Genomic DNA, 26,939 nt, shown 5'->3' with positions numbered 1-26,939 from the left:
GTAAATGGGAGATTAAAGATCGCTAACCAAAACAAAGGCTCCAGGGTTACAGCCTCCAGCATACTGAAGTATTCTTCCAAGAAACTGCAGAACTCTAGACACTGATCTGTTATGGGAAACTGCTTTACTCCATGCCCACAAGTCACACTTCTGGGCAGTTTTCCTTTCTCTTCTTTGTAACGTTATAAATACGGTCATAATATCGCTGCTTTTCTTTCTGTCTACAATTATCAGGCTCCATGTACTCCCTTTCTTTCCCTTCCAGGGTCCTCCCTAAAAGGAGAGTAAGGACCAGAAAGAAAACCACTGCTTCTTGACAAAGCGTTTTGTTTCACTAAAGTGTGACGAAATGGAGGAAAGAAGGCTTCTGAAGTTTTAGCCAAGCGAGAGCTCAGTGATTTCCTGGATGTCTGAGGGCCTCAGCTGCATGTTCAAGGCCTGGAGTGGAGCTGGAGAGCATTCCAGACGGTGCTCGCATTCATGTGGTAAGAACTGACGGGGAGGTGAGGTCAGCTGATGGAGATGCCACAGAACCTTATGTTCTTAAAGTGCGAGAGTGCGATTTGTAAAGAAGTTATGGTAAAGAAGAAACAGCGATCCAGGCTCTTTGCATACGGATGAGAACCCAAGCTCCTGGTCGGGCAGGCACTGAGCTGCAGAGTGGGATCGTCCACGAGAGTGCAAGTTCTCCGTGCTGCTTCTTGACAATCAAGTCCTTGGAAATGCAGATACATCCAAACCTCAAACCTCTCCTTGGTGACCTTCCTCATTTAGACCGCGTGCTCGATAGCCGTGACATCTGAACTTAGTTAAACAGATGTTCACCATCAGCGTTTCCTACAGCAGGGCATCCCATGATGAGTCAGAATAGGAGGAGGAAAGTCTAACATTTGAAAGAAAACAAACACCAGATCCTCCTTTGAGGCCACTGGACACTGCTGCGTCTTCAGAAAATTGAGGGAATCTCCTCCAGTCAAGCTGCAAGGCCCCCTGGGAGCCGGCACATGATGCAGAGTACTCTTACCAACATTCTGGCAGGGGCTTTGTGAACGTCCTGTACAAAATACTAACGATGGGGTGACTTCCACAACAGAAATTGAGTTCTCATAGCTCTGGAGGCTGAAGGTCCAGTCCAGTTTCCAGTGAGTGTGTCGGGTGTGTCCTCCTGGCGTGTGGACAGCCTCCTTCCTTGGGTCCTCACGGGGCAGCGAGAGGAGGAACCAGATCTCTGATGTCTCTTCCTACAAGGACACTAATCCTACTGGATTAGGCCCCACCCTTATGACTTCATTTAGCCTTAATTACCTCCTTATAAACCCTATCCACAAATACTGTCATGTAAGGAGTTAGGGCTTCTGCACGTGAGTTTTGGGGGAACAGAGCTCAGTCCATGGCACACTCTTAGAGGCTGCTCTTCCTGTGTTGGGGGGTCAGTGACAGCAAGCCATCTTTCCCATCTCCAGCATCCTCTCCCAACACGCAAGTCCCCTGGTCAGTCATCCTTCTCACATCCTCATCCCCACATTTCCTTGTCTGAGGCCCATAAGACAGTCCTCCCCAGGCACCCCATCTCTTCAGCCATACCCTCTCCCAGTCCAACAGTGCGGTATGCTATTTCTGTACTTCCTGGATTTCTGACCCACCCTCTATTTCAGTCTAAGTGGTTGGAAGAACATTCCTGCGGCTGTGATCTTAGCCCCAACAGAACCCCCTGCAGTGCCCAGCACAGACCTTTCCAACTTTAGACACTAAAAATAAACATGCTCAATCGAGGGTTTTCTAAAATTAGAGTAACTGGTAATAACTGCAATGGCTATTTACTACTAGGCCAATTTAAAATGACTAAAAGTGAACAGGAACGTTATTTTACATTCGGAAATTTGTGTGAGGGACTTCCCTGGTGGTCCAATGGTTAAGAATCCACCTTGCAATGCAGGGGACAGGGGGCTGTTCCATGGTTGGGAACTAAGATCCCATATGCCTGAGTGAGCAGCTAAGTTGCTGTGGAGCAAGATGGCTGGGGGCTGCAACTAGAGAAGCCTGCACACAGTGAAGAGCCTGAGTGCCTCAGCTAAGACCAGATGCAGCCAAAAAAAAAAAAAAAAAGACAGAAAAAATAAAAAGGAAATCTGTGCAAATAGTTTGTGTGAAGGGGTGCACGTCAAGGAATACTGTTAAGAGTGGGGTAGATAAAGAATGCTTTGAAAACATGGCTGAGCCCCGGGCACCTGTTGACACAGAGGCTTGCAGAGCGCTGTTACAGCGCCAAGAGCAGGGGTCCTGTAGCTGGAGGGGCCTTGGGAAAGATACTGGAACCTCGGACTCAGCAGAGGTCAGGACTGGCGGATGGTGGTCTGAGAAAAACATGGACGCTGCACAGAACAGATTGCTCCTGTGGGAGGTTCTGATGTCCTCTGCCTCACTCCAAGCTGGCCAGTCCTGAGCCCGTGATGAAAATCGTGGGCCCGGAGAGTTCGAGTGTGCTGGGCCCCCGTTGTGGCATGCGTGTGAGTGTGCTGCAGAGGGCTCCTGTGACGCAGGCCAGACCCTGCGACAACGTCCTGTTTGATAGTGACTAGGAGAAGGAAATGGCAACCCACTCCAGTGTTCTTGCCTGGAGAATCCCAGGGACGGGGGAGCCTGGTGGGCTTCCGTCTGTGGGGTCACACAGAGTCGGACACGACTGAAGTGACGCAGCAGCAGCAGCAGTCTCCGCCTAGCTTCTGGCATCTTGCCCACACTGAGTTCTCCTCCTCCTCCTCACCATCTCTGTACAGATCGAGGGGGTCCTCTGGATTGGGGGGCGGTGAGGAGACAGGGGCCCTTTGTCTGGGGGACACAGACGGGCAGGGATGAGCCGCAGAAGCTCTCCTCTCGGGTCTAACATGTTTGGCTGTCAAGGACGCAGCCTGCTGCGGGGGCTGAGGTCGGAGAAGGGGCTCAGTCACTGCAGGCCTCCCCGCCCCACCCCGAGTCAGCGGTGTGAGGCTCCTTCCCAGCCTGGGGGGCAGACACCGCAGCAGAAAGGCTGAAGGCGGCCCTCGGGGCCCCTGAAAGCACGCTGCGTACCCGGCACAGCAGCGGCAGGTGGGAGAGGCTTCTGCCCGCGGGGCACCCTGGCGGGGTGGGCTCCCGGGGCACACGGCTGGGAACGCAAGAGCTGCTCCCAGCCTCCGGATCACAGGCCTGGGTCCCCACCGTCTGGGTCTCGGGCTTGCGTGTCCTTAAGGGCAGGGCCTCGAGCCCAAGTGTTTTAACTACCCGCTTCTGCCTGCTCTGGCCTGGGGCCAGAACCGGAGCTTGGGACGCGTTGCTGGACGACCAAGTGACCAGGCGTGGGGCACCCGCGTGGTGTCCGCGCGGAGAAGCCGCGTCTCAGCGGCGTCACCCGGAGACCATGGCGCGGCCGCAGGGCCGGCGGGAGCCCCAGTTCCGGCCTGCCCGGGACAAGCCCACAGCCTCTCGGAGCCATGTCTTCATATGCAAAAGGCAAAAGGGACCAGGAGTGCCCACCCCAGAGTGGTTAAGAGCATTACATGAGGCAGTCACGCAGGCTGCTTCCTTATCTTGGCAACTGTAAACAGTGCTGCTATGAACTCTGGGGGTGCGTGTATCTTTCCAAATGGTGGTTTTTTTTTTTTTTTTTCAGGAACACTCTTTTCTTCCAGAAGTGGAAAAGAAACCAACTCTTTGGAAAAGACCCTGATGCTGGGAAAGATTGAGGGCAGGAGGAGAAGGGGACGACAGAGGATGAGGTGGTTGGAGGGCATCACCGACTCGATGGACGTGAGTTTGAGTGAACTCCGGGAGACGGTGAAGGACAGGGAGGCCTGGTGCGCTGCCGTCCGTGGGGTTGCACAGAATTGGACACGACTTAGCGACTGACCACCACCACCACCCAGGAGTGGAATCGCTGGTTATACAGCAGCTCTATTTTCAGTTTTCTGAGAAATCTCCATATTGTTTTCCACTGAAGAGACACGAAATTACAGTCCCACCAACAGTGCATGAGGGGTCCCTTTCTTTCCCACCCTTGCCAGTTTGCTATTTGTAGACCTCCTGATGACAGCCATTCTGACAGGTGTGAGTGCACCTCACTGGGGCTCTGATTTGCATTTCTCTGACGATTACTGATGCTGAGCATAGTCTCCTGTGCCTCTTGGCCATCTGATTGTCCTTTTTGTAAAAATGTTTATTCAGGTCTTCTGCCCATTTTTTAATCGGGTTGTTTGTATTTTGCTGTTTAGTTCTATGAGCTATTTGTATTCAGTATTTGTTGAATATTAATCCCTTCTCAGTCATACAATTTGCAGATATCTTTTCTCATTTTGTAGGCTGACTCTCGAAGGGCAATGTTTCCTGGCTTCCCCTGGGACAATCTGGAGGACATTTCTTTTCCCTGTTGGGTCCAGGGATGACCCTGGGAGATCCCTAAGGATCAGCTTTGGTTCAGAAACTCACCACGTGAAGCCTTCACACCTTGGTACTAAGTAAGATTACCCAGACCCTGGTCTAAGTTTCTTCCCACCATAAAAAGATTTATTTTCACTGGGAGTGGAGTCGGTCAAACAGTGGCAGGTGAAAAGACAACTCTAGTCACGTGGGTGCATAATTCAGGCATGAAGTCTAAATTTTATCTCTTGGGCCGCATATAGAAAATCTGTGCACAGATTTTCAGGGGGCAGACGAGGGCATGAGGGTCATAATGCCATCGCCGATCTGGTGATTTAAACTGCATGGCACCTACCACCTCTATAACTGCTTAAAGAACGTTAGAATAGAGAACATTTAAGAAGAAAACCTCAAAGTTGTTTAAAAATTTCCATCTTGGTGTGAAAAACATTTTCCGTCCTTTCTTGTAGTTGATTCTATGATGGCAGTGCATGCCACTGGGATGGCAGGTTAAAGGAAATATGTAACCTGCATTTTGAAAGTAGAAAAGGAAAACTGCAAAAGCATTCTAATTATCTATGAGGAAGACCACGAGTGGGAACAGAAGGTTAGTTTCTCCTGATGCCCAGAAGAGGGAGGGTGATGTTGTCCCAACGCTTCCCGTTCTCAAGAGGCGGCCCGAGGAGTCACCTTGCTGATGCCAAGAGTAGCAAGACCTCTTGAGGAAAGTGGAAACGATTCTCTTTTAATTCTGAAATTCTGAACTGCGTTAGTCTTCTTCTTTCCTGAAGAGCTTCTAACCCTCTCCAAGCACAGGTGAGCAGTCTACAGACGCATCACCAATTATTTATGAAAAGAAGCTGGTTCCTCAAGACAAAGAGGGAACCTCATAATTTTAGGAATGAATCGTCAGGGACTGGAGTGAATGGAAAGAGACGGGTGTTTTAAAACTACGAAGGGTACAGAGAGTGTTTACAGAGTAATCACAGCTTACTGTGTCTGAATATTTGCACATTTCTACTATAGCCAACATAAATTTCTGACCAGTTTAACAGGTAATATTTTGATTTTAACTAGGCAAAAGACATGCATGCTAGTCAATTCTTAAGTGTTTACATACCAAGAAGAAAAGAGCTGAAAACATTTGAAAGTATTATTTAAAAATTACAATAATGCTTCAGAAACTAACTGAAAAGACTCTGTCAACTAAAATTTAATTTCAGCTTTCTCATTTTAATTTACCAATGCTTATTTAAAAATATTTTAGATATATAAAATTTTAAATTATTTACTTAAAAATTCAAACAAACAAATGTAAAAGTAAATCCTCTCCACTTATACCTTCAAATTCTAACCTCAAAGCACATGTTCTTTTTAACAGTCTGGCATGTGTATGTCCACATTTTCCAATGTATGTATAGCCAAATATGTATGTCTGGGGGTGTTTATGTGTGTGTAAGGCCAGCTTTTAAAAAACAATCACAGTACATCACATCGTGGATTCTCCTCTTTTATGACTGCTTTAAGCCTCTATTTAACCATTCTGTAATGACGCATGTTAAGAACTTTTCCAGAGTTTTGCGTACAACCTCAAATGCTGCGGCGTGTGCCTTGTGTGTGTATCAGTGAGGACCTCTGAGTATTTATACAGGATGCATTCAGTGCAGTGAGACTGCTGCTCAGTGTTTAGGAGCATTTTACATTTTCACAGGTGCCTCCAGATTGTCCTTGAAAAATGCTGTGCCAATCTACAGTACTACAGGCAATGTATAAATGTGTTTTTCCCTATGCACTCCCTATATAGGATGTTATTAATCTTTTATTTTTGTCAATCCAGTGGTTAAAGAGAAATCTCATTTTGGTCAGTATTTATTAGAGTTTGAATTGCTTATTTTGGCCACCTGATGCGAAGAACTGACTCGTTTGAAAAGACCCTGAGGCTGGGAAAGACTGAAGGCCGGAGGAGAAGGGGACAACAGAGGATGAGATGGTTGGATGGCATCACCGACTTGATGGACATGAGTTTGAGTAAAGTCCAGGAGTTGGGGATGGACAGGGAGGCCTGGCGTGCTGCAGTCCATGGGGTTGCAAAGAGTTGGACACGACTGAGCGACTGAACTGAACTGAAATGAGTTGCTTGCTTAGGTTATTTTTCCATTTTTCCTACTGAGTCATTGGTTGTTCTACTTGTTGATTTGTAATTCTTCCTATACTAGGAATAGTACCTCTCTGCCCATAATATGTTGCAGGATTGGTATCTGGCAACCATTTATGGCGTTTTTGCCACATAGAATTTTAAAATTTTTGTGTAGTGAAATCTGTTTGGTTGTTTTAGGTGGGAGGGCAAATCCTGTCCCTGTTAGTAGAAGTGGAAATGCCTCCATTATTTCTTTCAAATATTTTTTCTTTCCTGACTCCTTTTCCTGGGACTCCAATTACAAGTACGTTAGACAGCTTCCTGTTGTCCCATAGCTCCCTGAAGCTCTAGTCATTTTATTTCTTTTGGGTTGTTTACTTCCCTTGCTTTATTGTGAGTAGCTTCTACTGCTAAGTCACTTCAGTCGTGTCCGACTCGGTGCAATCCCACAGCTTCTATTGCTATGTTCAATTTCACTGATCTTTTCTTCTACTCTATCTAATATGCTGTTATTCCATCCAAGGTACTTTTTAAATGTCAGATACCATATTTTCTATCTCTACAAGTTTCATTTGCATCTTTTTGTTTGGTTGCATGGCATGTGGGTCTAGTTCCCTGATCAGGGATGGAACCTGCGCCCCCTGCATTGGAAGGAAAGCAACTTAGCCACTGGACCACCAGGGAATTTCCCCGTTTGCATCTTTTTAATGTTGTTTTCCTCCACTTTCTTAGGCACAGAGTTCACTTATAACAGGTGTTGGTACCGTTCCTGCCTACTTACTTCCATCATCTCTGTCATTTCTGGGTTAGCGTCTACGAATTAGTTTTCCTACTGATTTATGGGTTCTGCTTTCCTGCTTTTAAAAAGCCCAGTCTTCCTTTATTGGATGTACATTGCTGTTCATTTTACATTGTTGGGTGGTGGAATTTGTTGTGTTTTCCTAAAGAATGCTATACTTTGTTCTAGTATGTATTTATTTAGGCAAAGTTTGATCCTTTTGAGCTTGCTTTTATTAAACTTCATTAGGCCAGGTCCAGAGCAGTCTTTGGCACAAAGCTCATTTACCCTTACTGTTATGAGACATCTTCTGAGGACTGCATGGCCTCCTGTGTATTGTGAGGTCTTCCCGCTCACAGGAGCCTTCTGTGAGCTCAGGATTACTGTCTACTGCTCTATGGAGGCTCTCCCCCAACGCCAGGTGGCTTCCGATACTAATATATGCACAGATTCAAATCCCTTTTCAGTCTCTGGAGCTTCCTCTCTGTGCAGCCCCTCTTCCCTGGGTCTCTGCCCCACAAAACAAGACATCCCGGTCTCCAAACCCCATCGCCGTCTCCTCCACTCAGGGAGACAGCTGGGCTCTCTCTGGATTCTCCCTCCCTGTTGGGCAGCCTAGACACTCCTCTAGGCAGTAACTGGGAGCAGCTGTGGGCTTCACTTCACTTGTTTCACTGACTGTCGTCTACTGTCTAGTTTTCTGGTTGTTTAAGGTAGGAGTATAAATCTGGTTTCCATTATTTCTTCATGGACAGAAGCAGAAGTCAACTCTGACGTATTTTAAAAACATTACAAACAGACTGGATGATAAAGGTTATATAGTTCAGTAATTAAATTTACTCAAACCTCATTACAAATTAGGTAGGTTTTAGTCTTACCTTAACTGGACATAACCTCTGATCCTCAGGAGTCTGCCATCCAATATAATGTTCTGACAGGTTTTAAGCTGTCTTTAGACCTGACTTACATTTGGGCTTCCTGGTGGTAAAGAATCCACCAGCCAGTGCAAGAGATGGATGCAAGAGGCGTGGGTTCCAACCCTGGGTCGGGAAGATCCCTGGAGGAGGGCATGGCAACCCTCTCCAGCATTCTGGCCTGGAGAATCCCATGCACAGAGGAGCCTGGTGGGCTACAGTCCGTGGGGTCGCACAGAGTTGGATACAACTGAACGTACCCACACACAAGAGCAAAGGAACTCAAGGGTGGCAGGAAAGATTAATAAAGGCTTCAACTTGAAATAGGCAAAATTTCTTGGGGAGTTCTTTGATTGCATGGGGTTTCAGGAGGGCACGCAGTTTGTGCCTTATGGGTTCTGGGAATCAAGAGGCAGATTTTTGGCAGAGGATAGCACTGAATATTTGAATAATCTAATAAAGACGGGAGACTAAAGCAAACTGAAGTCATTAAGTCAAGCTTGACATACAATTCATTCTTCCTTTTAGTTTTCCTTCTAGAAAGTGGGTTCCATCACATGTGAAACTCCAAATGCACAGAACTGGAAGCCATTTAAAGATCTTATGTGAGAGACCGAAATTTGCTTCTGACATCTCGAAGGTTATCATACCTTGCAGAGCTAGCATGGGCCCATGGGGCTTCAGTTTAACACATTCCGTACAACGATACTCACCATCTTCGACTGGTTACAGATGCAGAGGCCCCGTGTCTTTACAGCGAGGGGAAGGTGGGTCAGAAACACGGTCTTACCAGTTAAGACACCGGCTGGTCCAGTGAATGGGGGGCGGCCAACAGAACCCGCTGGCTTTCCTGACATCGCCAGGCTCCGTGTGATCGGGTCCCTTGACCTGATACTTCATTTAACGTGGACACACAACCTTCGCTGTGGCCGTGGTCTGCCTGGCACTGGTGAGCCTAGCGAGGAGGCCAGCGGGAAAGATGCATGTGAAGGCACGTGACTATGAGTCAGACTCGCGATCTTAGAGAAGTCAGGCAGGAACACAGCGAAGACCAGGGCAACAGCTAAGAGCCGAACAACAGAAACCATCCTACACGGGGCACTGACTCCAGCGTCTTCATCGCAGTCCTGCCACGCAGGACTTCCCTGGTGGCACAGTGGCTGACATCCTGCCTGCCAACGCAGGGGACGCGGGTTTGATCCCTGGTCTGGGAAGATTCCACCTGCCTTGGAGCAACTAAGCCTGTGCACCACAGCAACCGAGCCCACTCGCCCAGGGCCTGAGCTCTGCAACGCGCAGCCGCCACCCTGAGGACGCGGAGACTGCAGCCGCAGAGGAGGCCCTGCCCGGCGTGACGGGAGAGGGCCCGGGCGCAGCTACGAGGACTCAGCACGGCCAAAATAAATACCTAAACAAATGCAATACAGAAAAACGCCGCCACCCACACACAGGACAAGGACATCAAACTGAGATCATTGCGCTGCGTGCCTGACACTGCTTCAGCAGTGGCACTTACAGAACACAGCGCTTCGCCTTTAACGTATTTTCCAAACTAGATTAGGAAAAGAAGCTGGTTAGCTGCAGAAAGAGGCCCCGGCATTAAGAAGGGAGGTCCTGGCTGAGAACAGCGCCAGCTCTGGCGCAGCTCTCCGTGCTCAGCCACAGTGTCAGCGCTGACACCAGCCCCCTCTTGAGAGCTGGCGGGCCACTCCTGCCTTGGCACGCCCGAAGAACAAGAGTCACCGCTTGGCACGTGCAGCAAAATGGAATATTCCAAGGTTGTCCCCGGCCAACAGACGCTACAGGCTAAGTCATCTGGTTATAGAGAGAATAATAAATAAAGCTCTTGCAGAGTAAAAATAAATCAAAAAGATAGTTTATATTTCCTTCTTTTAAAATTTTTCCTTCTTTTTTTTTAAAAAACATTTTGCTGGGTGAAAGAATGAAAGAAAGGGTAAAAACAGTTAAGGAACAGCGTGGGGAGACGACAGTGCCTTCAACAATGGTGCTGGGAAAACTGGACGTCTGTGTGTGAAAGAACGCGCCTGGAGCATCGTCTCACAGAACATACAAAATAAGCTCAACGGGGATTTAAAGCCTACACGTAAGGCCTGAAACCACACAACTCCTAGAAGAAAACATAGGAATCCACTCTCTGACGTATGTCTTAACAATATTTTTTTGGATCTGTCTCCTCAAGCAAGGGAAATAAGAGCGAAAATAAACAAATGAGGCCTAATTAAACTCAAAAGCGTTTGTGCAGCAAAGGAAACCATCAACAAAATGAAAAGACAGCCTACTAAATGGGAGAAGATACTTGCAAATGATATGTCTGGTGATGGGTTAACATCTAAAATATACAGATTTCACACAATTCTACACCAGAAAAGCAAACAACCCAATTAAAAAAACAAAGGGCAGAAGACCTGAATAGACATTTGTTTCAAAGAGGCCATACAGATAGTCAACATGCGTATGAAAAGACACTTGCAACATCACTCATTATCAGGGAAATAAAAATCAAAACCATGAGATATCAGCTCACACCTGTCAGAATGGCCACCATCAAAAAGACCACAAACGATAAATGTCAGCAAAGATGTGGGGAAGAGGAGACCTTAATTCACTGTTGGTGGGAATGTAAACTGGTGCAACCGCTACTGGAAACAGTATGAAGATTTCTCAAAAAATTAAAAATATAACTACCACATGATCCAGCAATTCCACTCTCAGGTATATATTAGAAGAAAAGGAAAACACCACTTCAAAAAGATACATGCACCCCTGTGTTTATAAGAGCATTATTTACAGTTGGCAAGATATGGAAGCAAGCTAAGTGGCCATCAGCAGATTGAAGAAGATGATATCTCTATATACACACGGAATGCAGCTCAGCCACAAAAAGAATGAAATTCTGCCATCTGCAGTAACACGTATGGGCCTAGAGAGTCCCACAGTCAGCAGAGCACGTCAGCAGAGAGAAAAGCAAACGCTGTGTGTGTTCATCTGTACACATGGAATCTAAAGAAACAAACAGATGAATATAACAAGACAGAAGCTGCCTCCCAGACGTGGAGTGATTACCAGCAGAGGCGTTGAGGGCAGACAAGCAAAGGGAAGGAGACGAAGAGACCCAGAGTGCTACGCGTGTAACAGCCAAGCTGCGCTGCGCTTCGTCGCTCAGTCGTGTCTGACTCTGCGACCCCGTGGACTGCAGCCCCCAGGCTCCTCTGTCCATGGGATTCTCCAGGCCAGAACACTGGAGTGGCTAGCCTTTCCCTTTTCCAGGGGATCTTCCCAACCGGGGACTGAACCCAGGTCTCCCTCAGTGCAGGTGTACTCTTTACCATCTGAGCCACCAGGGAAGCCCAAGAATACTGGAGTGGGTAGCCTAACCCTTCTAAAGGGGATCTTCCTGACACAGAAGTTGAACAGGGGTTTCCTGCATTGCAGGTGGATTCTTTACCAACTGAGCCACCAGGGAAGCCCAAGAATACAGGAGTGGGTAGGCTAACCCTTCTAAAGGGGATCTTCCCGACCCAGAAATTGAATCGGGGTCTCCTGCACTGCAGGCAGATTCTTTACCAACTGAGCCACCAGGGAAGTCCAACAGATAAGCTACAAGGAGAGTCAGTACAGCACAGGAAATAGAACCAGTATTTTGCAATAACTTTAAAGGAAGTATAATTTACAAAAATCTGAATCGCTTTGTCATACACCTGAAACAAACACCGTAAATTTACTATACTTGGATCGGAAAAAAAGAGAGGAAGAGCAGCAGGCAGACAGTAAGGGTAAAAAAGAAAGAAAAAGAGAAGACTCAGCGAAAAACCAGGAGGCTGGAAATACAGATAAAAGAGAAGAGTCCTGGTGGAATCGCCAGAGACAGATGCATCCACCGAAGCTCTGCCCTACAGAACTGTCCCTGTGACCAGCTCGGTGAGGCCTCTGGAGGACAGGGAGACCCTTCGGGCATGAGGGAGAAGGCGAATCAGAGCCTGAGGCAAGGTGGGCTTTGTGCAGAGGGTCTCTTTTTTAACAACAAAGCAGAGGGGGTGAAGCGCAGCAGAGCCCCAGGGCGCACGGCGGCAGGTCAGAGATGAGCTAGGAAGGGCTCCTGAAATTCTAGCCATGTCTTTTTCAGAAGGCAATGTGCATTACACTGCCTTGTGGGTAACCTCGGCTGTGGTTCGCTAACTTCCTTGTGACTGCTTTCCCATCAGGACTCCGGGAAGGGGGGTTGGGGGGGTAGGGTGGTCTTCCGAAGGCAGCGATGGACAGGCTGCTGTGGCCAGGCAGTGACACAGTGTGGCTCTCGCAGGATCGGCTGTTCCCTATCTGCAGGAGGAGGAGCAAGTCCAGGGCTCCCCTCCAGAGACGACCACTCTTCCCTCAGATTTTCTCATAGAGCTGCTTCGTCAACAAATGCCCTGGGCACAGAGTGTTCACAGATGGTCAGATCAGAGGGGCCTCCCATGGCTGCCAGGGCGAGGTCAGCGCTCTCAGAAGGTGGTCCTCCCTGAACGCTCAGCTGAAAGGGGGCCGTGACAGCCATGCGCGGACTTGGATGGGGAGAAGAGTGATCGGCCGATTGGGGGGCCACCGCCTCAGGCTGAGGGTCCTTCCGAGGTGGCTGTGTGTGTAAGTCAACATCCTGGAGGGTGTTTCATGCTGTGCTGTGCTGAGTCACTTCAGTCGTGTCCTACTCTGTGCTATTCCATGGACTGTAGCCCGCCAGGCTCCCCTGTCCACGGGATTCTCCAGGCAAGAATACTGGAGTGGGTTGCCATGCCCTCCTCCAGGGGATCTTCCCAACCCAGGGATCAAACCCGTGTTTCCTACACCGGCAGGCGGATTCTTTATCTGCTGAGCCATCCTGTTTTAAAAACGTATTCACTTTTAAAATTTACATAAAGTGAAATCCATAAAGTAAATCCATTTACATAAAGTAAAATCCACTTCCCAGGTGGCTCAACGGTAAAGAATCCGCCTGGCAATGCAGGACGCAGGTTCAATCCCTGGGTTTGGAAGATCCCCTGGAGGAGGGCATGGCAACACACTCCAGTATTCTTGCCTGGAGCATCCCATGGACAGAGGAGCCTGGAGGCCTACAGTCCACGGGGTCATAGAGAGTTAAGACACGACTTAGCAACTAAACAGCAGCAGCAAAATCCACGCTATGTCTTTTGAAAAGCAGGTACAGGTGTTTCTGACAATAAATATCATTAGAATGATTCCATCTACCGATGAGTATTAACAAACCACGACATTACAGATATGGACAGAGTTGGGGAGGGATGTCTGAATTACAAAAGAAATTAATCAACCAAGAAATAGAACTTGGAGTTTCAAAAGTGTCATAGAGTGAAAATCTAAGAGAATTACACAGACTATTTTCAGTTATTTAACAATCTCATCATTTCCATTAAGACATATTCTAAGTGTAGAAAAGATACCCAGAGCAAATCTCTGCCTGGGAATAACAGCGGGAACCTTTCCGTGTGTGTGTAGACCTGGAGACCACGGGATAGCTGGACAACAGACAGGAAAAACACGGCTTGTTGGAACGAAACTGCTGAGCAAAGCCTGACACAGTGATGTCTCTCCTGACAGAGCTGTAAATAAACCCAGGCAGAGAATGCTGGGTCATTACGAAATGTTCCCCTTGGACCCACCACGAGGGAAATCTCTTACTATATGCCTCATCTGCCAAAAGAGTCAAATGATTTGCAATAAAATAGTTATGCTCAATAAAATAATTACCACAGAAACACAGTAAGTCATGATAAAGTGCGCGGACAGAGGTGAAGAAGAGCAGCGGGATCCTGAGCCTGTGTGCCCATCACAAGGGTTAATGCAGCGACTGTGCCCGAGCATTAAATTAGTGCTCAACTACCTCAGGACCAGAGTGAAAATAAAGACGTGCCCACAGAAGAAACGAGGACTCATGTAAAGAGTGAGACACTCATTACCAGCCCTAAACTTTAAAGACAAAACAAAACACCCGCTAGGAGAGGTTATCTAGGGGAACAGGAAAGACCTTTGACCTAAAAGATACAAGTCTTGCATAATTCTTTCCCTGTCATTGAAAACGAAACTCGCTTTACTCTGAACTGAGGGGCATTAACGAGTCCTTTTTCATCACCGCAGTCTTTCTCTTTAAAGGATCTTAATTTAAGAAATAATTAAAGAGGACCTCCCTGCTGGTCCAGTGGTAGGGAATCCGTCTGCCAATGCAGGGAACATGGGCTGGATCCCTGGTCTGGGAAGATCCCATGTGTGGCAGAGCAACTGGGCCCATGGGCGCCACAAATACTGAAGCCCGTGCCCCTCAACCAGAGGGCAGCGCTGCTTCTCGCAGCTGGAGAGCAGCTGCACGGCGGCCGAGACCCAGCCAGCCAAAGAGAAGAGGCAGTAAACAGATGAAACGTTTTAAAACCGAAATAATAGAGAAAAAGTTCATCGAAGTCTAGCCTAAATGTTCTTGCTTCTTCAGAAATTTCTCAAGTAAGGGAAAGGCAGTCTTTGAATCACTGGTTGGATAGAGTTCCAAGTGAAAGCCACATCTCCATGTGAGTGAAGATGGTGTTTGTCTATATTAAGGGTCGGCTTCACTTTTCAATTTCTCATTTGTGTTTTCAGAGCCTTTCACTGACAAGGATGGGACAGGAATTTCAACAGCTTTAGCCAATATTCAAAAGAACATCAAACGTCAGAGATTTGAAGATAATGTAGGGGGAGAAGCACACCTCAAATACAGGAAATTTACTAAATTTTACACTGAGAAATAAATCCATTAACTGATTTCAGTGGAGGAAGACTTCAGTCTGGGTAGCATGTAGAAATGGACAAGCACTCGTCCCGACCACTCCACCATCTACCACATGCTTCTCTAAGGAAAAACAGATGAATGCTGATTTCTAAAAAGGAAAACCCCTGCGTGACATTTTCCAAAAAGTAAAACAAAGAGAATTTCCATCAAAAGTTAATATATACAGCAGCTTTTTAATGAGATCGACTTCTAAACAAATCAGTTAAGAGGTTTTTATTATAGACAACAATAGACTTGATAACAAAAACTGGTAGCAATTGCTGATCACATCTAGATTTATATTAAGGGGCAAGAAAATAGGCGCAAGGAATGTTCAGAAGTAGGTCAAAGCCAGGGCTAAGAGTTGAGCTCAGTGAGTCTAAATTTATACCAGATGAGACAAACCTGAAGAACAAATATACTTTGCTGAGTCCTACTGAACTGAATCTTCCCTTATAACTCAGATGGTAAAGCGTCTGCCTGCAGTGCAGACCTGGGTTCGATCCCTGGGTCGGGAAGACCCCCTGGAGAAGGAAATGGCTACCCACTCCAGTGTTCTAGCCTGGAGAATTCCATGGACAGAGGAGCCTGGCGGGCTACAGTCCATGGGGTCACAGAGAGTCGGACATGACTTGGCGACTAAACCACCACCACCGCCACCACCACTGAACTGAAGTTTGCAGAGCCTCAGACGGAAATTAAATACTTCTCCTTAAATGACAGTCCATTTAAGAAAACTTTAGTAAGTATGTCTTATTTTTATAAGAAAACACAATAAAGATAATTCTATGTGAAAGAAGAAAAAGCCACTCCAGATACACCATGCAGGAGTTTATACACGTAGAGCCTTTCCCTCTTTACCTAAGGCATCCTCATCCACACTGCGAAGACACACATGGCCCAATGAGTTCCCCAAAGGCACCTTCTGCATATAAGCCAGACTTCTTTACCTAGCTACAACAACTGTGCCTTTAAATCAGCTTTCAAGAGGACTGGACAGACAAGCAAACAAACCCTCCCACGAACAGCCATCTTTCACTTAAAAACGTTTACCAGATTGGACACAGGCTATTCTGAACTCAGGTGTGATTGCTGCTGTTGTTCAGTTGCCCAGCCGTGTCAGACCCTTTGTGACCCCGTGGACTGCAGCACGCCAGGCCTCCCTGTCCCTCAGCATCTCCTGGAGTTTGCCTAAGTTCATGTCCATTGCATCGGTGATGCCGTCCAGCCATCTCATCCTCTGACACCCTCTTCTGCCCTCAGTCTTTCTCAGCATCAGGGACTTTTCCAATGAGGCAGCACTTAGGATCAGATGATCAAAATACTGGAGCTTCAGCTTCAGCATCAGTCCTTCCAGTGAATATTCAGGGTTGATCTCCCTTAAAATTGACTGGTTTGGCCTCCTTGCTCTCCAAGGGACCCTCAGGAGTCTCCTCCAGCACCACGGTTTGAAGGCATCTGTTCTTCGGCGCTCTGCCTTCTTTATGGTCCAGCTCTCACATCCGTACGTGACCACTGGGAAGACCACAGCCTTGACTACATGAACCTCTGTTGGCAGAGTAATGCGTCTGCTTTTCAACACTGTCTAGGTTTGTCGTAGTTTTCCTGCTAAGAAGCAATCATCTCCTGATCCCATGGCTGCAGTCACCGTCTTGCAGTGATTCTGAGCCCAGGAAGAGGAGTTCTGTCACTGCTTCCACCTCTTCCCTTCTATCTGCCATGAAGTGATGGGGCCGATGCCATGATTTTAGTTTTTAGGTTTTTTTTAATGTTTAGTTTTAAGCCAGCTCTTTCACTCTGCTCCTTCACCCTCATCGAGAGGCTCTTTAGTTCCTCTTCGCTTTCTGCCATTGGAGTGGTGTCACCCGCACATCTGAGGCTGTTGCTGTTTCTCCCGCCTGTTTTGATTCCAGCGTGTCGCTCACCCAGCCCAGCATTTCTCATGACGTGCTCAGCGGACAGGCTAAACAGGCAGGGTGACAGCACACAGCCCTGCTTACTCTCCTCTCGATCTTGGACCCATCAGTTGTTCCATCCTGGGTCCTGACTGTTGCTTCCTGACCCACACACAGGGTTCTCAGGAGACAGGTGAGACGGTCTGGTGTTCCCATCTCTCTAAAAGCTCTCCACAGCTGGCCACGATGCACAGAGTCAAAGGCGTTAGTGTAGTCGATGAAGCAGAGGGAGATGTTTTTCTGAAATGCCCTAGCTTTCTCTATGATCCAGCAAATGTTGGTAATTTGATCTCTAGTTCCTCTTCCTTTTCTAAACCCAGCTTGGACATCTGGAAGTTCTTGGTTTGCATACTGAAGACTAGCATGTAAGATTCTAAGTATGACCTTCTTAGCACGGGAGATGAGTGCAACAGTCCGATGGTTAGCACAGTCTTTAGTACCACCGTTCTTGGGAACTGGGATGAGGATTGACCTTTTCCAGTCCTGCAGCCACTGTTGGGTCTCCCAGATTTGCTGACATAATGAATGCAAAACCTTGACGGCATCATCCTTTAAGGATTTGAATAGTTCTGCTGGAATTTGATCACATCCACTAGCTTTATTAACAGCATTGCTTCTTAACGCCCACTTGACTTTGCACTCCAGGATGTCTGGCTCTGGGTGACTAACCGCACCACTGTAGTAATCTGGTTTATTATGATCTTTTTCCATACAGTTCTTCCATGTATTCTTTCCATCTCTTCTTGATCTCTGTAGCGTCTTTTTATCCTTCCCTAGTAGCTCAGATGTGATCAACCCCAAGTCTAAGCTAGCCATGGGATTTGGAATGTGACCCCACTGAAAAGATGCATTCTCTGCAGACACAGAATTATTCTGGACAAGGCTGAGGTCAGGGCTAGGGTTAATACACCAGCCTTATGTGACCTTTCCCTAGATAACACAGAAGAAATGTATCCTTCCACAGAAGACCAGCGTGGCTGGCACTCTTGAGTGTCTTTGTCCCAGAGAAGCAGGGTTATTTGTTCATACACTGTAGCTGGGTGCTGTTTTCTAGCATTTTTCTTCTAAAAACCTAATGCTGGCATCCAAAGCTCAATATAAAGACATTTCCTTGGACTTCCCTGGTGGCACGGTGGATAAGAATCCACATGCCAAAGCAAGGGATATGGGTTCAATCTCTGGTCTGGGAGGATCCCACAAGCCCAGAGGCTGAGAGCCTGGGCTCTGCAAGAGAGAAATCTCTGCCACGAGAAGTCCCCCATCGTGATGAAGAGAAGCCCCACGAGCCACAACGAGAGGAAGCCCGTGCGCAGCAACCAAGGCCCAGTGCGGCCAACAAAAGGGACTGTCTGCTTAAAAAAAAGACCTCTCCGTTATGAGAATTTTTCTCGTGGATCTGAATTAGAGTGTGGATGAATGCGTTTCCACCATGGAAGCTGGTCTGCACAGAAGTCAGGGGCTGGGGTCTGGGACGATGGAGGGGCTTTCCACCGACGTGACGTCATCCCACAAGGGCCCGCCTGCTCTCCTGCCCGCAGGCACACGGCGGCAGGCTGCCTTCAGCGGGCCCAGGCACCTGCGTATCGCAAACATTATGACTCATTTGGGGTGATAGGGGAGCTTTCCTGACAGCTCAGTTGGTAAAGAATCCGCCTGCAATGCAGGAGACTTGGGTTCGATCCCTGGGTTGGGAAGATCCCCTGGAGAAGGGAAAGGCTATACCCACTCCAGAATTCTTGCCTGGAGAATCCCATGGAGTGTATAGTCCATGGGGTCGCAAAGAGTCGGATAAGACTCAGAGACTTTCACTTCACTTCACCTCATAGGAAAGGCAGTGTTGAATTAGGGGGAAAAAACTCTTGCACTTAAAAAAAAAAACAAATGGGGACATTCATTATTCAAGTTTAAAAATGCTTCACTTGGTTTCTTCATGGAATGCTCTCCAGCAGAAGGTTCTTCAAATACACCTAAAATATGGTGATTTGTTATTTTCCGCCAGGAACACACCTGTCATTGAAAGACATATGCCTGTGGTTTAAAGGAGCTGCTATACGGCTTCGCGTTCAAAGTCCTCACTAACATGACACAAACCAGAAATTCAACACCCACAGTAAGCAGAGGGCTCCAGGATCTCTTAAAGGACAAACAGACACAGGAGAAAAAGAGAAAGACCTTATTGCTGTTGGGAAGGAATAATTAGTCTAAAATTTTAGAAGCATCTTCTTTTTAAAATAAGAATACTGCATGTGCTGTAACTGACCGCCCCTTGCCTGGGTCAGATCTTGACTGGAAGGTGAGTTAGAAGGGAAGGAGAAGTTGGGACTTCCCGCGTGGCACAGTGGGCAAGGATCTGCCTTGTGGTCCCTGGTCATGGATCTATGACCCTGCATGCGTCGGAGGGATGGGGCCTGCAAGCCGCAACCAGAGAGCCCGCGCACCTCAAGGACAGACCCTGCAGATCAGTGAGGATGCGAGTGCTGTAACGAACACTTAACGCGGCCAGAAAGTCAATAAATCCTGAAAGCAGAGAGCAAGGGGAAGGACGGACGACTCCTGAGCTGTGAGGGGGTGAGACACGGTGGGGCTCCGTGACGTCCTCAGACTTGCTTAACTGCGATATTTTCCCAAGGGAACACAATCCCAAATACTCACATTAAAAAGGCAAAATGTTAAATCACCTAATGTTTTGTCTACACAACTGAATTTCTGGACAATTAGAGGATTTTTATTAAATTTTTCAGAACTATAACATTTCCATATTAATAGGGTAGCGTTAACAGTTTGAAACGGGTGTCACTTCAATAGCTTATCTTCATTTCTCCTTATAAAACAAGACTTTATTCAGTGGCCTACCTTCCACATTCGTTTCTGAAGGGTGCGACACACATTGCACCCTTCAGAAAGGAGTATTAATCCTATTTATGAGCCAAAACCTGTGCTGAAGCTGACGGTTTCCATTTCTTTTAAAAAGGGTTACCATGAAAATGAATTGTAGAAAGCAGTACTATCTGAGACCAGTCAGCCTGTCTAAAAACGTACTTGCAAACCTGTAAAGATATCCCAATCCCAATATAAAGGTACGTTTTGAATCTAGATTAGGTGAGGGATACATTAGGGCTTGTTATAATCATCTTCTCTATTTTTCTGAATGAAAACCCCACTTTCACTCCTTTCCTTGATAAAGCAGAGTCTCCAGGGTGCTCAGTCTAAACATTTGCCAATGTTTCCATGTGTGCTTAGAAGGCTTGGGTCTTCACTCATGTAAAATTTCCACAATTCATTAAAAGAGCCTGTTAATCAGGCTAACCTTAACTGCACAGGAATGATGAGACTTTCACTGGACACGCTGTCCGAGGACACACCAATCGGACTCCTTACAGAGGATGAGGGGTGACCTCATAATGGTTGAGAAGAGAGCGGACTGGACAGCCCCCGGGCCGCCCCCGCTTTAGGAACGCGGAGAGCAGCTCCTCCTGGTCAGAAAAGGGAGCGGAGGCCAGAGAAGCAGCCGATGGCAAACATAAGGATGTGGTCTTATCGCTACCAGCGGCAGCAGCTTCCCCGCGCGCCCTTTGCTTAAGCTGTGAAGGTGAAACTTCACTCCCGCACATTAAGTTCAGCGCTTCCCATGTATCAACAAATACGGTAAAGTCTAGTTTTTGCCATTTTAAAAGAACCAGACCTACTAAGGCAATGGATTTAACTAGGAAAGCAACAAAGCTTTGGAAGGTTAGCATTTTTGGACAATGATCTATCAAAAAATAATGAACAGCTAATGTTCTTTTTAACCTAGGCACTTTGGCTGTTCAGGGAAGACAGCAAAGAGATGGCTGTGTTAGATAAACACTCGCTTACACCAAGGGGAAACACTCAAGGCAGGTGAGCACGCTGTGCCTTCGCCTCTCACCTACAGGTTGAAGCCCCCAGGCCTTTCCTGCCAACTCTGCCCCAAAGACGAATCCTTTTCACTTGTTTCACGGCATGGCAATCCGAAGTCTAGACCCACGGTTAGGTAATTTAAACTCTCCTCTGTTGTTCTGTATTTCCTCGAAAATCATTCTTGGACAAAATGCTACACCCAACTAGATCTTTCAGTTTCATTACTAAATACCAAAATACCTTGTAAGACAACTATAAAGGCTGCCTTTCTACAGAATGACAAAGTAGGGAAACAATCCTTTTAATAGCACTTAAATGTCACATTTATAAATATATAGATCAAGGTGAATATCTCAGAATTGCTATTTTCTGTTTTTTTAAGTCTAATTTATGATGATATGGGATAATTTCTGTGAAACTTCCTTAATTCACACAACTATTTTCTTTAAGGATGCATATTCCCTGATTTTTTTCATCCTTTTCAATGAAGCCTCAGTTTTTCTAGAGCCTCCACACCCTACACAGCATGTTTCCAATCTGACCTGAGTAAGCCTATGGGCGCCACGGGAGCAGGGTCCCCAGGAGGCAGCAGCGACTCCTGAGCCAGAACCAAGGCCCTGCACACAGTACATTTTGTGGATTTTATTTACTCTCCTGGTATTTAAAATACCAGGTAGACTGATTTAACTACATACAGCTACAGCTTTGTTTTTCTTGTATAAGGTGTCTGAGAAGATAAATGACTGCAAATTATAGACTATCTATATCCATATTTGGAAGTCCTGATTAGAATGACTTGGAATTCAGCATGTCATATTCTCAAAGGGAAGCCAAATTTTCACAAAGAAAATAGCTTGAAGTTAGCTGTATGTTGCACCATGTCTGTCTACTTTTTAAGTTTCTCATTTGAATAAAAAGTCAAAGGCATCAGAAGAAATCTGATGTCTACACAGCTATCTGTAATGTCTGTTTTAGAAAAATCAATGTTTCTTTTTGACATTCCTGCTAAGATAGCCTGCTTTGAAAATAGGTAGTTATCACTTTTGCAGTTTTCTCTAAATTTCAGTGAAATAAATTATTGTCTTCCAGTTCTCAAGTGCAGGAGTAGAAAGGTTTGTGTTGCTTTCGTAAGCAATGGAATCCTCTTAAATTCCATTTATGTAGCTTTCATCAGTCTAAGAGCTCACCACCTTAGTGTAAATAATCACATAAACATCTCTGTGTAAAAATAATTAATCCTGTTTTATGGTCCCCACCACTGAGCAGTCACTAGCAACTAAAATTTTTAAATATTTAATAGCAATACCATTTACTATGAACCGTAACCAGGTCAAAGACAAGCGATTAGTAACGATCAAAGTTAAGATATCTGAGCCAACTGGTGGATAAGGATTGTATTTGTTGTTTAAACAGTGTGTGAGAGATCTGAAACCAAGCGCAGACATGCTGGGGAAGGGGTGCTTTTGAACACCATGGACAGGCCACAGGGAGAGGTTCCTGCCTCCACTGAATCCATCTGAAAGGACCAGAGCTCCCACCAACGACGCTGCAGCTGTGCACACCCTCAGCTTCCTCACTGTGTTAGGACAGAGGGTTAATCAGCTGCCGTTCTTAGATCTACTTGTTGTTCTAATAAAGATCTGCATAAATCAAAGACTGGGAGTAACCAACCCCAGATTCTTATTTGGGAGGTGATGGGGGAGGGGGTGAGTGTGACGTTTGTGGGTGCCCGCAGAGCACCTTTAGAGGCCTGGCCGGGGCAGCTCTGCCTGCTGGAGAAGTGGAGGACGAGGACGTCATGGCTGGTTATGGATGCGGGGCCCTGCTGTCCAGGCTCTCCACAGGCAGCCTATAGTCTGAAGCAGGTGACCGCAGATGAAATACAGGGTGCATTTGCAAAGAACTCAGTATGAATCTTTAAAAGGAAAGCATGTATAGAAATTCATAATCACCATTTCATTTTCTTATGCCTAAAAATTTCTGGCAACAATTCCTCAGTATCAAATACTCTGTTTTCCAATTTCTGATTATCTCCTAAGAGCCATATATCTTGGGGGGAATTTTTTTCACAATGCAGCATCAAAATCACATTATGAAGCAAACAACTCCATCAGAGGACAAGAATCTCATGACATCTCCTGAGGCAGGCACTATCATTAAGCCTATTTTACAGACAAGAAGACTGAGGCAGAGAGGGGTCAGTGATCTGATGCTCACAGTCGGAATCAAGGAGAAAGCTTAGCAGCTAAGCAGAAATTTAGAGCAACAAGAGGCCTGGATGGTTCTAGTAAGAACATGCCACAGAAATAGAGGCTTAGGTACAAATGAACTGAGAGTGTGGCCCAAAAAAGTTTATAGCCACCAAGCTGTCTTTCCAAAATTTCCCCATATTATGAAATGCCAGCATCTCCCATTTCAGCACTTAGGGAAAAACAACAGCAACAACGGAAGAATCAAACAAGTTCATAACCCTTTCAGAAGCAACAGGAGCGGAGCAGAAAGGAGAACTGAGGTTAACCAAACGATGCCCGATGATGAGAAGACTTATGAAGAAGACATTACTGGACAGTACTCTGTGAATAAAGCCCCTGGGACAGGAAACCGTTGTCCGTTTTTTATTTCATAATTGCCAGTGTCCTCAGGATAGTTATTTTGTGTGAGGGAAAGCACCCGCTATTAATATTTATAGGCCTGAAGACCATTACACAGGCAGATTTTAAATAACAAATAGATTTCATATAAAGAATATGCTAAAACAGCCGAGCGTTTGAAAAAAGCCACAAAACAGCAAAAACAAACATTAAAAGATGAAATTAAGTAGAAGAGAGCGTGAATGTTACATATGCTTGAGAAGACAGTGTCTACAAATAGGAGCGTTCCCTGAAAAAATGGAAATATGTTTAGAACTGCAAACTTCAGCGACTCCTGGATGACCCCTTGCTCACTGAGCAGGACCGCCCTCAGGGGAGCCGGGAGGCTGGTGCTGACCTTTGTTTTTATCAAAAACACGTACTTATTTATTTCGGCTGCACTGGTCTTAGCTGCAGCATGAGGGATCTTTAGTCGCAGCAGAGGAGCTGTTCCTCGTCAGGGATGGAAACCGAGCCCCCCACACTGGGACTGCGGACCTTCGTGCTTCTTGGCCTCCATCGCTGAGGATCTCTGTCCCCGGCAGCGGTCATGGCCATCCGCCGGGGGCCAGCCCTGCCTGGGCAAGCAGGGGCCCCCTGCGAAGCGTGGCCAGCCTGCGGAGGCCTGCAGGGAGACCCCCACCACAGCCCGGGGCTCCCTCGACGGCCTGCGCGCTGTTGGACGCTGCCCCCTGAGCGATCCTTCCCAAGAGACAAGGGGTCTCAGCACTCCTATCACACAGCGTTCCGTTTATGGACACAGGAATTCGGGACTAGGCTTTCTTCGGATGAAAAATCCCAACGTGTCAGTTGCCGAGGAGGTGGCGGGCGAGAGAGTCTTCAATTCTCCCTTCTCTCGGCTAAATGCAGCCTCCTGGGCACGATCCCATCTAATGTATGTACATCTGGAGTCCTAAATACTCTGGGAAACAACATCGGCAGCAACCCAGTGCTGTTTATAACGGGTTCCCATACATCATCTCCTTTTAAACTCACAGGAATCCTGTGACTCAGCTGAGGATAACCTCTGTTTTATACAAGAAAGGGAAGCTGAGCAAAGTTAAATGGCTGGTACAAGGTCACACCAGTAATAAACAGTGGAGCTGGTTTTGAAATCTATATTTGCTGACTCTCACTGTCAAGCAGGACAGGATGTGTAGCCTTACCCTGAAACATTTGCTTTGAATGGGCCAAATTCTTGGAAGAGATAAATATAAATTAAGAGAAAAGTATGAAAAAAGAAGACCCCCCGCCCCAGATTATGTAGGAACAAGAGTGACAGCCCTCACAAAGTTGGTTAAACCTGTATCTTTATGCAAAACCTACTTCTGAGCTGACAGCATTTCTGGTGTGAAAACAGCTGCACAGATTCAGTGCAGGAAAGTCTTTATTCATACTCTAGTAAACCTACATTTGTAATCACAGGAAAATAGGCCAGATTGAAGTTCAACATAAATCTAGAGAGAAAAATTGACAGAGAATGGAGGGAAGGGTACCAGAAAACAATGTGAAATAAACCCACTGAACAAAAACAATGGACATTTTTACTTGTTTTGGGTAACTTCTTTTTAAGACTCTAGAAGTGTGAACATAAACATACATATAATGATGTACCAATTAGAAATCTTTTTTATGAGTTAAAGGATGAATATTTAGTTTGTTACCATGTATTTTACAGATAGGATTCTATTATGATACCAGACAAGCCATCTGTAGTAGGTGAAACTTAAGGAACATTGTTAGCTTTAGGCTTTTTCTTAATATTCATAGCATGATCTTCAAAATCTATTTGTTTATTTGATTTTGTTTCCACCAAGGATGATTTTTATATGTGTGTAGAAAATCCCATGGATGGAGGAGCCTGGTAGGCTATAGTCCATGGGGTCGCTAAGGGTCGGACACGACTGAGCGACTTCACTTTCACTTTTCACTTTCACACATTGGAGAAGGAAATGGCAACCCACTCCAGTGTTCTTGCCTGGAGAATCCCGGGGACGGGGGAGCCTGGTGGGCTTCCGTCTATGGGGTCACACAGAGTCGGACATGACTGAAGTGACTTAGCAGCAGCAGCAGCATATATATATATATATATAGTTTTTTTTTGCGGAATATATCTGTAATTTCCTGCGACACAGAAAAAGGAAACTAATTTATGGAACAGAAACCTTTCGGTTGCTGAGAGAAGGTTGTTCTGGAACGCAGGAGAACAGTCAGGGTGACGGGTCCATTTCCATTAACTTGGTTCCCACTAGGGTAAGGCTGTCTCTTGGCACCAAGTGTCCTAAGTGTGATCTGACAGCTTATTCCATGTATAAGAAATTTGCCTTGTGGTCAAAACTGCCTCATAGATGGTAGAGTCTCAAAAATTTATTTTGCTTTCTTTTTTCCCCTGAGATGTAACTGACACACAAAACTGAGTTTAAGGTGTACAGCATAATAACTTGACACCAGAAGTTTTTTAAGTAAGTGACTTACCTCTCAAAATAATTTTTTTATCTAAAGAACACTGCCCTCCAAGTATCAGCAAAGCCCAGAATTACTTTCTGGGAAGTGGGGAGGCAGATTGTAGTCCCGTGGTGCAACATTTCCCAAAGGAAATATCACACACAAGAAAAGTGTTTTGATGACACAACCTCCAAATGAGGTTACACACCATCATAACAACAAATGGGATTGAAACAGGAATAGTGAGATTGAAAGAACAAAGTATATGTTCAGTCTTAAATTAGTGCATCACGGATGAACTACACAATCTGGCATTTGGTATAAATTAACTAAAAAACATTTTATAATCTTGCACACTTATATTTTAGTTTCTTGGTGTTAAGAACATTGATTTGTTATATATAGTTCACATATATCACAATTTAGCTAAATGTTTTTAAATGTCTTCATTAAAAATAAGTTTTGACTACTGAAACACAACAGACATACAAAGATGGAAAAGATGACAATTTCTACATGTTTTATTAACCAGCCCAGGTCCTAAGAGAGACCCGAGTTCCCACTTGGCATTTCTCTCTTGTCTGAAACTTTGCTTATCTAGTGAGTTCATTTCCTGAACATGGATGATGGAATCTCAAAAAATCTTAGAGTATTAATTAAACACCGAAAGAAGAACTTCTCACTGAGAACATCGATGAAAACCCCAATGAAAAGCCTTTGGACTTCTGTTATTTCCCCCCCAAATCCCCAAATATGTAAACTATTGGCAGTTGGCTTGTCTTTCAGCTAGAAGTGGCCATTCAAAGCTGTGTACTCGCACACCCAGAAGACCCCTGGAGGAGGAACTCCTGGCAGGAAGCACACCAGCAGGCCCAGGGCTTGGCCACGGCTCCTCTCAGTGTCCCTGGGAAGCTGCGTTTCCCTGCTGCCTTTCTCGGTGTTTCCGAGCTCAAGAGCTTTTCAGCCCTAACGGCTGGTAAGGATGCACGGTTATGAAA

The 26,939-nt window shown here is 46.1% G+C and overlaps 1 protein-coding gene across 3 annotated transcripts in view; it reads right to left on the bottom strand.

Annotated features, from left to right (window-relative positions):
* The window catches only part of LOC129549462 (ubiquitin-conjugating enzyme E2 E2), a 361,063-nt gene that overhangs the window by 29,855 nt on the left and 304,269 nt on the right, over window positions 1–26,939 (bottom strand). The gene's annotated exons all lie outside the window — the stretch shown is intronic.

This window comes from Moschus berezovskii, chromosome 26, assembly GCF_049115385.1.
Source record: "Moschus berezovskii isolate FMDL1 chromosome 26, NW_MosBer_1.0, whole genome shotgun sequence".
NCBI lineage: Eukaryota > Metazoa > Chordata > Mammalia > Artiodactyla > Moschidae > Moschus > Moschus berezovskii.
The sequence above is the reverse complement of the archived record's forward strand: the minus strand, read 5'-3'. Positions and strand labels throughout refer to the sequence as shown.